General features: G+C 37.0%; 2 protein-coding genes across 2 annotated transcripts in view; one reads left to right on the forward strand and one right to left on the reverse strand.

The window, feature by feature from the left end:
• SCN2A (sodium voltage-gated channel alpha subunit 2) overlaps nucleotides 1-15,750 on the reverse strand; it is a 285,612-nt gene that overhangs the window by 171,241 nt on the left and 98,621 nt on the right. The window lies entirely within an intron of this gene.
• LOC133051131 (sodium channel protein type 3 subunit alpha) overlaps nucleotides 12,350-15,750 on the forward strand; it is a 103,100-nt gene continuing 99,699 nt past the window's right edge. Inside the window, exon 1 of the mRNA XM_061135554.1 lies at nucleotides 12,350-12,971. The gene's annotated coding sequence lies outside the window, so the exon portion shown is untranslated. The remainder of the gene's footprint in view (nucleotides 12,972-15,750) is intronic.

Consider the following 15,750-nt stretch of genomic DNA (forward strand, 5'->3'; position numbering starts at 1 on the left):
TAAATTTAAAAGGTGTTAATCTAAGTGTATGAGTTGAACTGCATCCACATATCTTCAGAAAAAAAAAAAAGACTGTTGAAATCCTAAACTCAAGGGGCTCAAAATATGCCCTTATTTGTAAATAAGGTCTTTATGAAAAAGAAAGTAAAGTGTTAGTCATTCATTTGTGTCTGATTCTTTGTGACTATATCCCACCAGGCTCCTCCACTCATGGGATTCTCCAGGCAAGAATACTGGAGTGGGTTGCCATTCCCTTCTCCAGGGGATCCTTCCAACCCAGGGATCGAACTCATGTCCCCTGCATTGCAGGTGGATTTTTTACCATCCGAGCCAGCAGGAAGCCCAGGGTCTTTACAGAGATAAGCAAATTAAAATGAAATCATTATAGTCGACCCTAATACAAAATGACTTGTGACGTTATAAAAAGGAGAAGTTTGGACATGTAGACAGGTATGCACAGAGGGAAGACGATAGAAAGAGATGCAGGGAGAACACTACAGAAAGATGGAGACAAGGACTAGAGTTCCAGTGTCACACACCAAGGAACATCTGGGCTACCAAAAGCTGAAAGACACGGGGATGACGCTAGTGTTGAGAAGATGCATGATTCCGCTAACACCTTGACTTGGGACTTCAAACCTCCAGAACTGTGAGATAATAAATGTCTGGCTCCGGGCTAACCAGTGCGATCCTTTGTTGTAGCAGCAAAGTATCATATTATGCGTAAGACAGAAGATTTCCAAGGAAAACTTGGGGATCCAGTTTACTACTGGCGCAGAAGGAAGAGATTCAAGCTATACCCTTTGGGAGCTGGAAAGGAAGTCTGTGAGGAAGCGAGACCCAAACCAACTGGGGTCTCTAATAAGGACCTCCTACATAGTTTGCCTTCTCCAGGAGTAGCTAAAAGGCAGAAAGATAAGAAGCTGAAATTTTCTAATATGGCAGGGACTGCGCCTCATTTTTCTGAAGCCCACAGAGCATATTATGCTCCATGGGATGGAAACAGGAGAAGAGAGATGGCCGTGTGGGGTGCCTGGGACATGGGACTTATGTCAGCTAAGTGACTCTGGAAAGTTGCTCCTTGCTTTTCTTCCCTCCTCCCCTAAGTACAGGAGCAAAAGTTACCCAAGAGAAAGAGCTGACAAAACCTGAGGTAACTAATGATCATGAAGAGGGGATGCTGCCATGCAAAACTGAATCGATGGAGCTTTGGGGGCCAGACAGGAATATAGGCCCATTGGCAGATGTCTGAGTGAAGGGTTGATGATGTCCCAGAACCATACAAGATTCTCAGTCCAGTCGCTCAGTCGTGTCCGACTCTTTGCGACCCCACGGACTGCAGCACCACAACCCGCTACATGGCCACATAGAGAAGGGGAGGCCGGGGATCACATTCCAGACTGAGATCAGTCCCCGTGAGAAGAGTGTAAACCTGAAATCACTAGAAAAACCCCCAAGTGACTCAGTCCACCTGAAACTGACAGGATTTATTTTTCTGCCATTAGGCAAAATGGGGGCTAGAATTAAAAAACTAAGTAAACAACACTCCTTGAGCACGTAGTAAAAAAAAAAAACGGCGTCCGTTATATTTCTCTCTTCATTATACATAAATTCCTTGACGACAAGCACTGTGCTTCATCTTTGTCTTTTCAAAGCTAACATAGAGCCTGACATATATTAAGGTGTTCCCTAATATGAACATATTTAGTTAACGAAAAACTAATAAAATTATAGTTGCTTTCTCTAAATTAAATTGAAAAGTCAAATGAAATGAACAGCACTTTGATTAGTTAAGAAATCTCTCACTAAACTGATAAAGCCATGTTGCTTATGTATTGTGTGCTTCAATATCCTTATAAGCCATGTTTTCTTAAGTACAATATCTTAAAGACATAGATTATAATAATATATAAACTTTGATTATATTATCACATGTAAGATTTCACCTGTTCCTCCTGCCATATACATAGAACACATAATCCATAGATCTAAATTACATAAATAAGCCTCACTGAAGTTAAAAATACTTTCCCAGATACTACTACTTATAAATGTTTTACAAAAAAGCAACACAAAATGACTGAAGTTAAAAATACTTTCCCAGATGTTATTACTTATAAATGTTTTACAAAAAAGCAACACAAAATGACCAGTGAATGACTATTACCTTGTTCTTTAAGGAGACAGATTATTCACTCAGAAAGAATTCATCCAGGGGGAAGATAAAGTTTCCAGAAGACTAGAGCAGGCCACAAGAGAGATTTTGCAAAACTCTACATGTAGTCCATAAACCTGATTTTCAAACAGAAATTTGGAGGGTTTTTAATTGTATTCATTTATGGTTGAATCAATATTGTAAACTTATAAAATTTAGAAAAGTATACAATATCAGAAAACTGTGCATACTCCAACAATTTAGTATGCAAAAGAATATTTTTTACATATTCATGTGTAGGGCATAAGTATGATAAATAATAATAGGGATGTTTTTCCTTTTGTTCAATTTTGTGTGTCTGCCAGTAGATGGCGGTACCATGTCGAGTGCTGTCAGCTTTTTTTTTTTTTTTCTTTTTTTTTTTTCCCCTCAAAGCTGTTTTCTGATATATGTTGGGTACCATAGAGTGAATCTCAGAACAGGAAGCGGAGGCATAAGCAGAGAGGATTCTGGAAAGGTTTCTTTGTTTTCTTGTTCAGAGAGAAAGCAAAGGGGAAAAGAAAAAAAATTGTAGTTAATATGTAAACCTCTGTGGCCAAAAATCTGAACAACTGCAAGGGAAGGCTCTTTACACTCTAACCATCTTGGATGTGGGCTTTGTTATGCTGTGATCCATAAGGCTCTGTTTCATCAGGTAAGCTGGCAGAACATTCAATTATCTGAAACATAGAATTTAACAGCCAGATCATTGCTCTTATTTTAAATTATCTTCATGCTGCTATTTTTAACCTAATGTTGTTTTAATGTCAATTACAAGGACCAAAGGCATCGTTTGATGTGTAAACTGCTTACTATTCCTTTATCTCAAAGGAAGAGCCTCTGTCTAGAAATGGTGACTTATGGTACAGACTAGGCATTACTGAGCTTGTATTTTTGAAACATGTAGATGCTTATGATTTATTGTAGTCAAGAGAAAATATTTTTTATTACACAAAGCTAACCTAATTGATTTTGTGGCTATACTTTATCTATTTAAATGTCTAGTGTGTGCCTAGTATTTTGTGAACATAAATGTATAGTGACATTGGAACTATCATTCTCGTGCTTTAGTCTTTTTGTAACAGCTTTGGGAGGCCATGCGTATAGGGAATAATAACAATATAGAGGTACACAGCTGTTTGAAAAACATTATCATTTGTCTGTAAAATAATCTATTCTCACCAATACTAACCCATTAAAATGAGATTTAACCTTCTAGTAATAAAACTATCCCTAAATACTCCACTATGTGTTATTTCTTTAACATATACATTTTACATTATTTACCACTTTATTTATTGATTTAAAGGGTATTGTACCCTCTTGATGAGTTATAAGCTTCATATATTTCTGTATTTTTTCTGTGTATATTTTAATAACTGGTTATTATTATCATTATTGTCACTAATTATCAAGGAGGGCTACATGGACAAAAAACAATTATTTATTTTACAATCTATATTTCCTGCAGTTTCTTTAAAATATTTTATAGAATAATCATAAAGATTGCATTCAATTAGCAATCACATAGAACAGAAAATTATTGGCAGAAAATCTATAGGTATTCATTTAATGAAGAGTTTTAAAAATCATAGAGGTTTTTAAAAAATACAACAGGTGGTGTAATGTAGCATATAGAGACAAAAATAAAAGTGTATATGCTTAGAGGATTATGCATGAAAACATTTCATCACAATCAGTCCAAGCAGTGAGTGCCCTGTATGGAATAAAGACCTCTGGTTTCAACATGGGTTTCTAGTCAGTGCTGGTCAAACCAGCCTAAAAATAGAACTTGTGGCCTCTGCTTTAAAAACAACTATAGTCTCTAATGATATGGAAAAATATTGATTTCTCATCCAAGATTTTACCTTGGCTAGCAATAATACTCCCCCTAAAAAATTACAAAATAGTGGTTGCCTCAGAGAAAATCCCTAGGTCTTGTATATTTTTGAGCTCCTACCATTGGCTATAAAGAAAACTGTTTCTTTGAAAAGGGTTCCCAGAAATGGATACTAATTGGCTTGAGCATATTGTACACTCCAAGCTTCACTACAGGTGACTGAATGTAACTTTGTTCTGTGTAAACACCAGAGCTAGTCTTTCTGAACTGTTTTACATTTATGAATGGATGCTTATATTTTGTTCCTGACTATTAGCAATATTTTTATTAGTATAGTTGCAAGAATCTCTTAATTCTTTCTATATATGTAGTAACCATGCGAAGAGCAAATGCATACAAAGTTATTCACCAAATGTGCTCTTTGAAAATTATTAGAAATCAAACATGTTTTGATTAAATGATATATCAAATACATTTGGTATCTTATTCTTAAAAAGAACTAGTAATGACTTCATTTGATTGATAGGTCAAAAATAATACTGTAATGTACTGGTGTGGTAGAGAAAAATAGGTTGGGCACTGAGCTGGAAGCCTGGACTTCTGATTCAAATTCTGCTACTAATGAGTTTGGTTGCCTCAGAAGGGACACTTGTAAAAGATGGAAATGGAAATCAAGGATATATAAGGACACTTTTCATTCATTGTTCTAATTTATCTGGATTTTCACCAATTGATTTCTCAGCTTAACTGCAATCTGATATATCTCTGATTTTCACTGAGTTTTATATTACCATTAATCTTGTGCTAAACATGAGGATAGAGAAATAGAGATGTTTAAAGGTCCTTAGCCAGTTCCTTCTGTGGTGGGAACAACCAGAAAGCAACATGAAGTGGTTAAAAGCAATGGCTAGCGGAATGAATCTTATGTGTGTGTGTGTGTGTGTGTACACGCCTGATTCATATACGTGATTGTGTGTCCTTAGTTGCTTCAGTCGTGTCCAGCTCTCTGCAATCCCATGGACTGCAGCCCGCCAGGCTCCTCTGTCCATGGAATTTTTCAGGCAAGAATACTGGAATGGGTTGCCATTTCCTACTTCAGGGATCTTCCTGACCCAAGGATCGAACTTGTGTCTCTTGCGTCTCCTGTATTGACAGGTGGATTCTCTACCACTGAGCTACCTGGGAAGTCCCAAATGAATCCTAGGTCCACTATTAACTAACAAAGATACAATAGAGGCTCAGAAGGTTTCAATCTTTGTTAGTTAATAGTGGACCTAGGATTCATTTGGGACTTCCCAGGTGGCTCAGTGGAACGATGATGCCGACATTGCAGGATTGTGTAAATAAATATTGTCTGTACCGTGTTTATTACATATCCTGGGGCACAATTAAGTGCCAACCCATCCCTCCTCCCCTGTTCACCAATGCTTGCCAAAAGGAACAGGTATTATTTTTTAATGCTGGCGATGGTAGTGCATCTTCTACCACAACAGGAAGAATACAGTGAAACTGCCAAGAAATTCCGTAGTTGAGAAGGGAATAGTTCTTATCCTGGAAGCATGCCCTTGCTGAAACAACAAAATGTGTTCTCTATAATAATATCAGTTAGTGTTAACGTCCTGGCCACTTCCTGAATTGCTCATAGAACTCTCATACCTTCTAGAAGACCACTCTTTTGCCAATGATACATTATCATGGACCCCACTTCTAAGGCTTTTTTCTTTTTAACAAAATAGGGGCAAAAGGCTTTATTTTGTTTGTGCTTTAATCAATACAACTATTAGACAGAAGGCCTCTGTGAAGTGTCACAAAAAAAAACCTATGTTTCACCAAGAATTAATTTCCACTATGACCATCAAGTTAAAGAACCTAAATCCCAGAAATGACTGCATGTGTGGGCTATGTGATCAACTCAAACCATCTACTGCTTAAATAGAATTGATGGTGCAATAAAAGGTGGAAAGTCAAACTGTGCCTGACGAAACTGTTGATATACAGCAAAATCTCTGCTTCCTTACAAAGGATTCTTTTCTACAAACAGCTTCATGCTCTTGACAGCTGTGTGCTACTGGGATCTTACGGAGCTAGAGCTGGGAGGTCTTTTCAGCACCCCAGGCCTCCCAATTCTTCCCTTCAACCACCCTAGGCCTCTTTAAACTGACTCAAATAACTGTGATGTCAGTTTCATCTTCATGGCAGCCAAGATGACTTGATGGGCTCATGATTAGACAGATCTGAGATGGCCTTGAGTTTGAGAGTCTTCAAGACACGAGGGGAAAGCTTCTCAATTAGACAGTGCCCTGCTTTAGTCCATCTTTCTGATTCCAGCTCATTCCCAGCTCTTCTGATTCCTAATTTTTAGAGGTTAAATAAAAGCACCCATAAGTGTAAGCATATAAAAACAAACATTTTTTTTTTTTTCCACTGAGGAATGAAATGTGACTAGATGGTGAAATGTCTTTGATTGAATGGCTGGGCAGATTGCTTTCTTTCTTATTATCATTCATGTATAGGAACACTGTGAACTCACTGAAGGTTGGGAATGTTTACCTTGTCATCTAAAATATATTATTCATTTTACCTTAATAGTGATGATTGTCTTACCAGTTTTCTAAAACTTGAGGATTAATTTATCCACCTACTCCTGAAATAAGGACTTCCCTATAGCTCAAATGGTAAAGAATCTGCCTGCAATGCAGGAGACCAGGGTTCAATCCCCAGGTGGGGAAGATCCTCTGGAGAAGGGAATGGCAATACACTCCAGTGTTTTTGCCTGGAGAATCCCATGGACAGAGAAGCCTGGTGAGTTACAGTCTGTGGGGTCACAGAGTCAGACATGACTGAGCGACTAACACATACACATAACTCCTGAAATATAATTTACGATATTAACAGTACACTTCTGTACTAGGGATCTATTTTAAATTTTTATTTACTTTAATCCTAAATTATCTTTACTTCCACTTGTATTTTACACCATAAACACCTTTAATGGCAATCCAGTGTAGAACCTGGTATCCAAACTACAAGTTCTTGAGGTAGGTTGTTCTTTGAGGTAGTTATAAAAGCTGGGAAGGATAAAAGTCAATTGTATTGCCTCTTGGGTTGCAAGTTCATATATTTATCTTTGATTAGAAAGCTACCACTTTAGTTCAGCTTTATTTGATAATATTTTTCACACTGGGGTGAAGTTAACACATTCTTCGCATGCCTTTTAATGGGTTTATGTGTAGAGTTAAGAGTAGAATAGTGTTAATTTTCTGTTAATTTTACCTGAAAGTAAGTTAATAAAGAAAATCTTACTTTTTTGCTAAGCAAAGATGTGCTTGCTGACCCCCGTCTGACAGGCACCAGCTCTGTGGATATCTGAAATCTGAATCTATGTTCAGACATCTAATTAGCCACAATAGAAGATTTCTTTAAATTTTATATGAATACCTACTCAACTGCTTAACAGAAGTTTTAATATGCCTCCTATTTATTGAGTGATTCTTACAATACTCCACCTCTTTTTTCCAAGCTTTGAAGTAAAAAAGGACTTTATAGAGAGAACTTTAAAGAAATTTCTGCTAAAGATAAATGAATAGAGAGTAACTGCAAAGTAACTTATAAGCATGCTTACAAATTAAATCTACCTGTTAAACACAAATACAGTGCATATAAACATATGCGAGGTGGTAGCTGTATTAGGGAATTCTCAGGGGTTGTTTTAGTTCAGAAAACCTTTTAAAAGTCTGGAGTTATTTCTGTAATAGTTGAATTAGGTTTTCATGCTTTTCCAGATTGCATATAGGGAGCCCTGCATGTGATTAAGCTCCGAGCTGGAGGAAAGAGAAAGAAATGATGGTCCTTAAATTTTTAAACAGTAGTTTAATATTGTTTTATTCAATGGGTGATTTCAAAGATGGGAAGTCACTCCTTAAATAACCTTGGCCATTTTCTGCCAAGAAGCTCACTTTTGGGAAATTTAATCTCCTAATATTCAGAAGATACTCTATTCTTACTTGGGTCGTACAGAACATTTTGTCCTTTTCTTTTTCCAAGAGCTTGAACTGGAATAATTCACTAAATCCCAGCTCCTGTTATTAAGTGACATTGCACTTTTGAACCAAACCCCAAATACTCATGCAGAGCTTATTAATAGGACACATTTTATGGGCTCAAGCCTCTATTTGAGAACCAATCACCTGTTTGTTAGCTTCTCTGTGTCCTTGCTGTTTTTGCTTGTAACATTTACTTTTCTTTATGCAAGTTGCTTTTGCTATATCCAAAGTATTCTGACGAGACTGAGTACATTCAGCGTGGTAGGGCCGTAGACAAAGTATTCTGAGCAATTTCTTTTCATGGAACTTACACCATGGATGGACATAAACTTAAGAATGAATTCTCCAAGAAATAAGCCCAAATTCCTACATACATGAAGCAGGTGAGAGAAATGAATAAAGCAAGTCAGGTTGGGACTAAAAAACTCCACAGCCAACGTGCTTTGTACAGAGCGGATGCTCCTAAGGGCCAGGAGACTATTGAATCTGATGATCTTTTCCAAAGAAGCTTAAAATCTAGATTTCTTTTTTGAGAAATGTCCCTCTTGTTAAATGTTGTCATCTATTTCAAATTATTTACAATATTGGATAGATTCCACAAAGCATACCTACAGGCCAAGCATACATACAGGATATGGCCACGGGATTTTTGGCCAGGTATTTTTTCCTTTTGCCAATCCAACCAGTATTTTTACCAATAAGGGTAAATAAACTTCATGGAGAAGAAACAGCTTGACTGTATTTGGAGGAAGTGTCACACAGGCACTAGTATTTCCTGTCTGCGCCTCCAGGCTTAACTAACTGCCCACCGTTTTTCTCTTTCATTTCAAATCCTTGGATGTTCTACATATTCCCTCCCATAATTCTGTTTTTACTGCTGCTAATTGCATCACTGAATTTTATCTACTTAGATCCTTTTACTCCCCTTTTTTTGATTTGCTATTAATACTTCTCTTGCTATGGATATCTTGTTACGGCTATGCTAGTTGATGAAGTATGTAATATCCTCACTTCTACACTGTTCTGAAATTACTGAAATTTGTAGGAAAAACATGTGCTTTAGCTGAGAAAAGATAAAAGATATCATTAATAGAATATTTACATGTCCTTGAGTCAACATGGTCTCAAAGTTCTAAAATATCTTATTAAAGTATCTTTAATCATAGCCATTAATGATTACAACTCAAGTAAATCCATTCTTCATATTAGTTTTCAACAATTTTATTGGGCTCTACTATCAATCTTAATATATCAATTCCAAAAATTAAGGTACATTATTGTATTAGCATTGGAAGAACAGACAAAAGTATAATACACAAATATATTGCATTCTTTTTCACTGAAGTAAAACTTGGTGGTATTAGATAAGAATAAAAATCAAATACGTATGTCTGGAATGAGAACTTCTTCACCAGTACATGGAAAATTAGAAAGAAAAAGCAAAATGAAAACTGAAAAAAAAAGAAGTCAGATTTTTTAAACCTCAGTAATAATAATAACAGGAGGGGGAAAAAAACAGTTTAAAGGAAATAGATATGCAAACATCTGAGAGAAAATGGAAACAGATAAAATATGATGAGCTTATTCAGAGAGTGGGGCACAGCTCTGGCTACAAACTGGAATCACCTGGGAAGCTTCAAAAAGAGCAAAGCTAAAAAAAATTTTTTAAAAAGAGTAAAGCTTGCTCCACCTTGCTGCTGCTGCCAAGTCACTTCAGTGGTGTCCGACTCTGTGCGACGCCATAGACGGCAGCCCACTAGGCTCCCCCATCCCTGGGATTCTCCAGGCAAGAACACTGGAGTGGGTTGCCATTTCCTTCTCCAATGCATGAAAGTGAAAAGTGAAAGTGAAGTCGTTCAGTCGTGACTGACTCTTAGCGACCCCATGGACTGCAGCCTACCAGGCTCCTCCGTCCATGGGATTTTCCAGGCAAGACTACTGGAGTGGGGTGCCATTGCCTTCTCCACCTTAGGTCAATTCAATTAGATGTGCTGGGCTGAGCTGGGCATCAGTGTTTAAAAGTCCTGCAAGCATAGTTCAAATATGCAGTCAGGTTTGAAAAGCAATTGACTAAAGGAAGATGGAGAAAAACAAGAAAAGCTAATGAAAGTTTGGCTAGAGAAGTGAAAGACAACTGAGAAATGACTTTTAGAATAATTTCAAAATTCTAACAAGTGGGCATGTGTTAAGTAAAAAGACTATGCAAATACTTAAAGTAACAAAAAAGTACATTCGTGTCCATTTCCCCTTCGGTTGAAAAGGCTGGTATTTATTCTATATGTTTAAGCAGTTTTATATTTCAAATTGGTAATTTCCTACCCTTACCTCTATTAGAAAGTTGACCCAGCTGCTGGTTATGATATATTTTTCAAACTAACAATACAAACAATTGTGCACACTTTGACATAAGCATCCATGAAGTTCAATTTGTACAACCAGAGATTTGCCCTCTTTTTATTCTGTACCCTGTAAAATGTTCCTTTGAAAATTAAATCTTAAAATCAAATCAGAGTGGTCATTGAAAGATATTCTTCGAATGGCCAGTTCATTCAGCTGGAAACAAAACATTGATTTCGAATTATTGAAACTTCAATTGTGGCAGATTTAGAGGTAAAGCAGATCTGTAAACCAACAAATTATTTAAAGCCAAAATTCACTTAAAAATGTATTGTCAGAAAGTGGCATTTCTGAGGAAGAAGTGAATTAACCTAATAGTTAAGTGGAATTAATAATGAACTGATTTTCCTAAAACAAATTCTATTATGTAGGTGAGTCAGCCTTTTCAACATTTTCTGGGTTAACATCACAATGGCTTTTCCATGTTGAGTTCCCACAATCCTTTCCACAACTAGGGAGAGTCTGTGGTAGCCTCTATAAAAGCAATCCTCTCCACCCTTCAGAGCAGATTATATCCTAAAGTCTTTCCTCTGGAGAAACATCCTTTAATATTACTACTTAACTATGCTTTCTTCATGACTTCTACCATTTTGTCAATCAGGTCACGAAAATTATCATCCTATATAAAAGATCTGTTAAATCTCAGGATGAGAATACATGTATTTTGAAACAGGAGGCTAGTGATTGCATGGTGAACAGAAGCAACACTATATTATATCTGAGACTCAGTTTATGGTAGACGCCAATGAAATGGTGCTTGGGTTCTCAAACTGGGATTAGATCACTGATTTTTTTTAAAAAAATGACATCCTACCTTTATATTCAAAGTACTTAGATAGTCTACAATAAAAATATAAATAACAAACCAGTAAAATATTAATAAGAATGAAAGCCCGAACCAAAAAGAAATGCTTTTTAATGAAGGGTAAGGACACCTTAAATTAGTCAGCGTAGAGAGCAAAAAATTTACGGTTGATGTGTCCATTTCCTCCACCAACACAGTGACAACTGTGAGAAATAACTTGATTCTTTGGGGAAAAGAATTCTAATTTGTTATTCAAAAGCATTAAGTATATTTTGAAAAGGGGAAGGGTAATACTTAGGAGTAAATGAAAAGTGGCAGAGCACATCCAAATCATGATGCAGATCTCTATGCAAATTAGCACGAGTTAAAATACGCCCTGGAAACTGCAGTAGTAAGCTCTCTCATACATTTGTTAAACTTGTTTACTCTGTGTCTCAAAATTATCCTGAGTCATCGTTAAGACACATTTCTTTTAAATACTCATTAAATGTACTATAACTGTATTACGTTTTAAACAACACTCTGTGAGACAGATGTAACCATAAAATAATACTCACTTTCTCCAATAATCCAGACCCCTCAGGAAAGCTGAATTTGGGAAACTTTATGCATAACAAAATACTTTCTATTTATTCTCAATTTCTTCCTGAATAAAAAATTTGAAAACTAAATATTTAAGACATAAAAAGGCACACTTGATTTGAAAACTCTTTGAACTTTTTTTTCCCCAACATTTGATAGATATTTTATGTCTTCTTGGATTTTTTTAAATTGAAGTACAGTTGACATACAATGTTGTGTTAGTTTCTGGTGTATAGTAAAGTAATTCATATATATGTATATGCAATTTTTCTTTTTCACTATAGATTATTATAAGATACTGAATATAGTTCCCTATGCTATACAGTAGGCCTTTGTTGTTTATTTTATATATAGTAGTTTGTATCTGCAAACTCCTAAATTTATCCCTCCCCTCCCCTTTCCCTTTCGGTAAACATAAGTGTGTTTTCTGTGTCTGTGAACTTTCTATTCAAGTTTTTGGTAACCTAGAACCTCCCTAAAAAAATAAAATCTATTATTTTTTTAAAAGGGGAAAGACATTTGAAGAATAAATGAATTCAGTGCCCAACTTTGCACAGACAATTTTATCAGAATCCTAAATTATCCATGCCCTTGAATAGTTAGTTCAAGTTCTATACATGGAACACCGTAGAAATGCCACAAATTCCAGTTCTGTCCTTCCTAGCATCTCCTCTGTTCAACACTTTTTTTTTTTTTCTCCTTATGATTGCTGCCCTCTCTAGCCAGAGTCTTGCTAGATCCTGCATCCTGGGAAGGGCCAGGCAGGCTATGCCTGTCTTGACTCTAATTAGCATATTGGTTGCTGCAATCTCTAAAGAAAATTTTGCAACAAATGTAATTTTCTCTTGCCTGTGGCATTCTGGTTTCCTTTAGCCCCCAGAGAAGAGCTCTGAACAGTATCCCTCCTGTGTTTACATGCAGAGACCTTCCACTGTGTGATCCTGCTGCAATTAAGCGGTAATGTGGGTGCGTGCTCAGTCACTTCAGTCATGTCTGACTCTGCAACTCTATGGACTGTAGCCTGCCAGGCTCCTCAGTCCATGGGATTCTCCAGGCAAGAGCACTGAAGGAGATTGCTATGCCCTCCTCCAGGGGATCTTTCAAATGCAGGTATCCAATGTCTCCTGCTTTACAGGGAGATTCTTTACCGCTGACCAACAGGGAAACCCAAATAAGTGGTAACATCTACACCTAACTCGGGCAGCGCACGCAGGTCTTTGCTCTGTTTTGGTACCAATGATGTGCTAAGTGGCTGAAGGAAAAACATAGACTCTCTGTGTTTTCATGTTTTCTTCAATGACTGATCATATTTCACTGAAACCTAGACTCGAGGTTCTGTTAGTTTTTTTTTTTTTTTTAATTGTTATTTGTATAGAAGATTTTTGATATCACCAATTTAGGAAGAAATTATGTGTACAGAATTGAGTATCTAAATAGACAGGATGTGAGAGACAATTCTTTTCAGCAACCAACCCTCCAGCTTTACTCTTCTCAAGGTATTCATAATATTGATTCATCAAAAAAAAACACAGCTCAAATTTGAACAAGCACATAGCCCATAAAGCATTCTGAATATGAAAACAGACTCTCAAAGGTATAACACAGCCAACCCCAGTTACATCATTAGTCAATGACCCTTTGAGTTCAGCGTATACGGTAACTGTTGCACCCTCAGATCACTGTCTCTCAGAAGGGATGAATGTTGGAATACACCAAGCACAGAGTTCTAGTGCTTTAGAGATAAAAGAGGCACTACATATCAACTAGTCACTTTCCCGCCTTCCTTCTGCATCACAGATGCGGACACTCAACATCAAAACCCTGAGCATTCAACATGTCACAGCAAGTGACGTCACAGACAAGCCTGGAACTTACAGATCACCTGAATCACAGGTTACATCCCCCTCATTCTGTTTTCTTCTGTCTCTCTTAGGGGCAGGGCATGTCTTCTACTGTATTACACTCTCCTCTGCATCTCCTCTCCATCTTCAAGGTGATCAGACTCCACAACATTATAACCATCTAGCTGGGATGGGGTGGGGGTAGGGTGGGGATGCTTAAAAGAAAAGCTGCTCAGGTGTCTGGGTTCTGGCTGGGGAAGAACCACAGCAGAACTGCAGCCACACCTAAATAAGTGTGCGCCAGTGGAGTTTACCACGAGCACTAATCTGAAGGCAGATTTGACAGCCTCCCTGCTCCATGCTAGATAACTCTTGATTCCTCTGTAGGTTAAGCCTCAAAGGATGCGGGTTACATATGAAGTAAGCACCACCATCTTGGAGTGATGCAAGTTGTACCTCAAGTCCCCTTAGGTTGCCAAGTGAAAAAGGCAATCGACTCTTCACGCTGGGTTGTGAAAACAGTGTGCTGTCATTTTGATTACAGTCAGTAAACAGTCTGTGGTTGCCTGGAAAGAAACAGCCTAAAGCACAAGGCACCAGCAAGCAGCAGGAGAGACGTAGCTGGGGGTAACTTGTAGGGCTCTCTATTATGGCTGAAGCAAAACTGACGTTTCGGTAGGAGAGGATCAAGGGCTGTTTACTGGGCTGAGAACTGTATTTGCTTTCTGTTTTCCTTGATACCAATTTACTTCAAAGTAGAAAGCTTCCTATAATTCTGGTTATATTCTGATTTAGATGTTTAAATGTGTTTAAATGTCATTTTCCATGTTTCTCTCTCTCTTACACACACACACATGCACAAATAACGTTCACTTTTGTTTCTTGGTCCAAAATCCTAGGAATTAAAGACAAAAACAACAATCTAACCAAGTAAAACAGAAAAATGATACAGAGAGAGTGTGCCTCTCCCTTTTAGAGCATCTCAGAACAGGGGATTGCCCGCTTTCTTAATTCATTTGTTAGTAGGTTTGATCACTTGGTGGAGGGAAAAGGAATAGGGGAAAGGTATATACTGAACCAGCACTCACCACTACAGATATGAAATGAACATATGTACTTTGAAAATTTCTAGATGCTAACGTTAAAAAAAGACAAAAGAAACAAGTGAAATTAATGTTACTAATGCTGATTTTTTAAAATTTTTTTAAATTTTTATTTTTTTGACTTTTTAAAAATTTAAGCCAATACCCCCAAAATATTATCATTTCACATTTGGCACTAGCTATATTTTAAGTGTTCAATTCCTACATGTGACCAGAGCTAACACACTGGATACGGCATTAGCAGAATTTGTTTTAGGTAATTATATTCAGAAGATATCTAATAATATCCTGCTGACTGTGGTAGATAAGCAATAAAATCGTTATCTTCAAGAAATTTAAAATGTAGAAGCAATAAGGCACATCCTTAATAAAAGCAGAAGCCAGAGTATTATAATTATTATAAGAATTTTCAAGACAATATGTGTAAGCTATTGGAGTTCGGTGGAAGGCAAAACAACTTCTGACTCAGAATTTAGGTATGATGAGCCTTGCAGTATAGTTAGAATTTTAACAGGCAGTAATTGGTGGTGAGTGATATTTCAGGCAGAGGGAAGGTTTCTGAAATTCAGAGGCCAGAGACTGGGGACTTTCGGGGAATGGCAAACAGAAATGTTTGACTAGGGAGGAGCACACATGTAGGAGAGTATGTAAGATGAAGCTGGAGAAACAAATTAATAAATTATATTTTAGGGAAAGCCTCTGATTTTTCCTTTTTCTAAGAAAGAAAAGACACTGGACTTGGTGGCATGATTACTAGCCATGTGACTTTGGATGTGTTACTTATCCTCTCTGAATCCTATTGTTTCCTTATCTGCAAAATGAGGACAATAATCACCTTTATCTCATAGTTACTGTCAAGATAAAAATGAGCTAAACAGTGCCCAGCACAGAGCAAGTCAGTGTCCTCTATTATCATTACTATTTCTTCTCTAAGATATTTTGAAG

Source organism: Dama dama, chromosome 33 (assembly GCF_033118175.1).
Source record: "Dama dama isolate Ldn47 chromosome 33, ASM3311817v1, whole genome shotgun sequence".
Taxonomy (NCBI): Eukaryota; Metazoa; Chordata; class Mammalia; order Artiodactyla; family Cervidae; genus Dama; species Dama dama.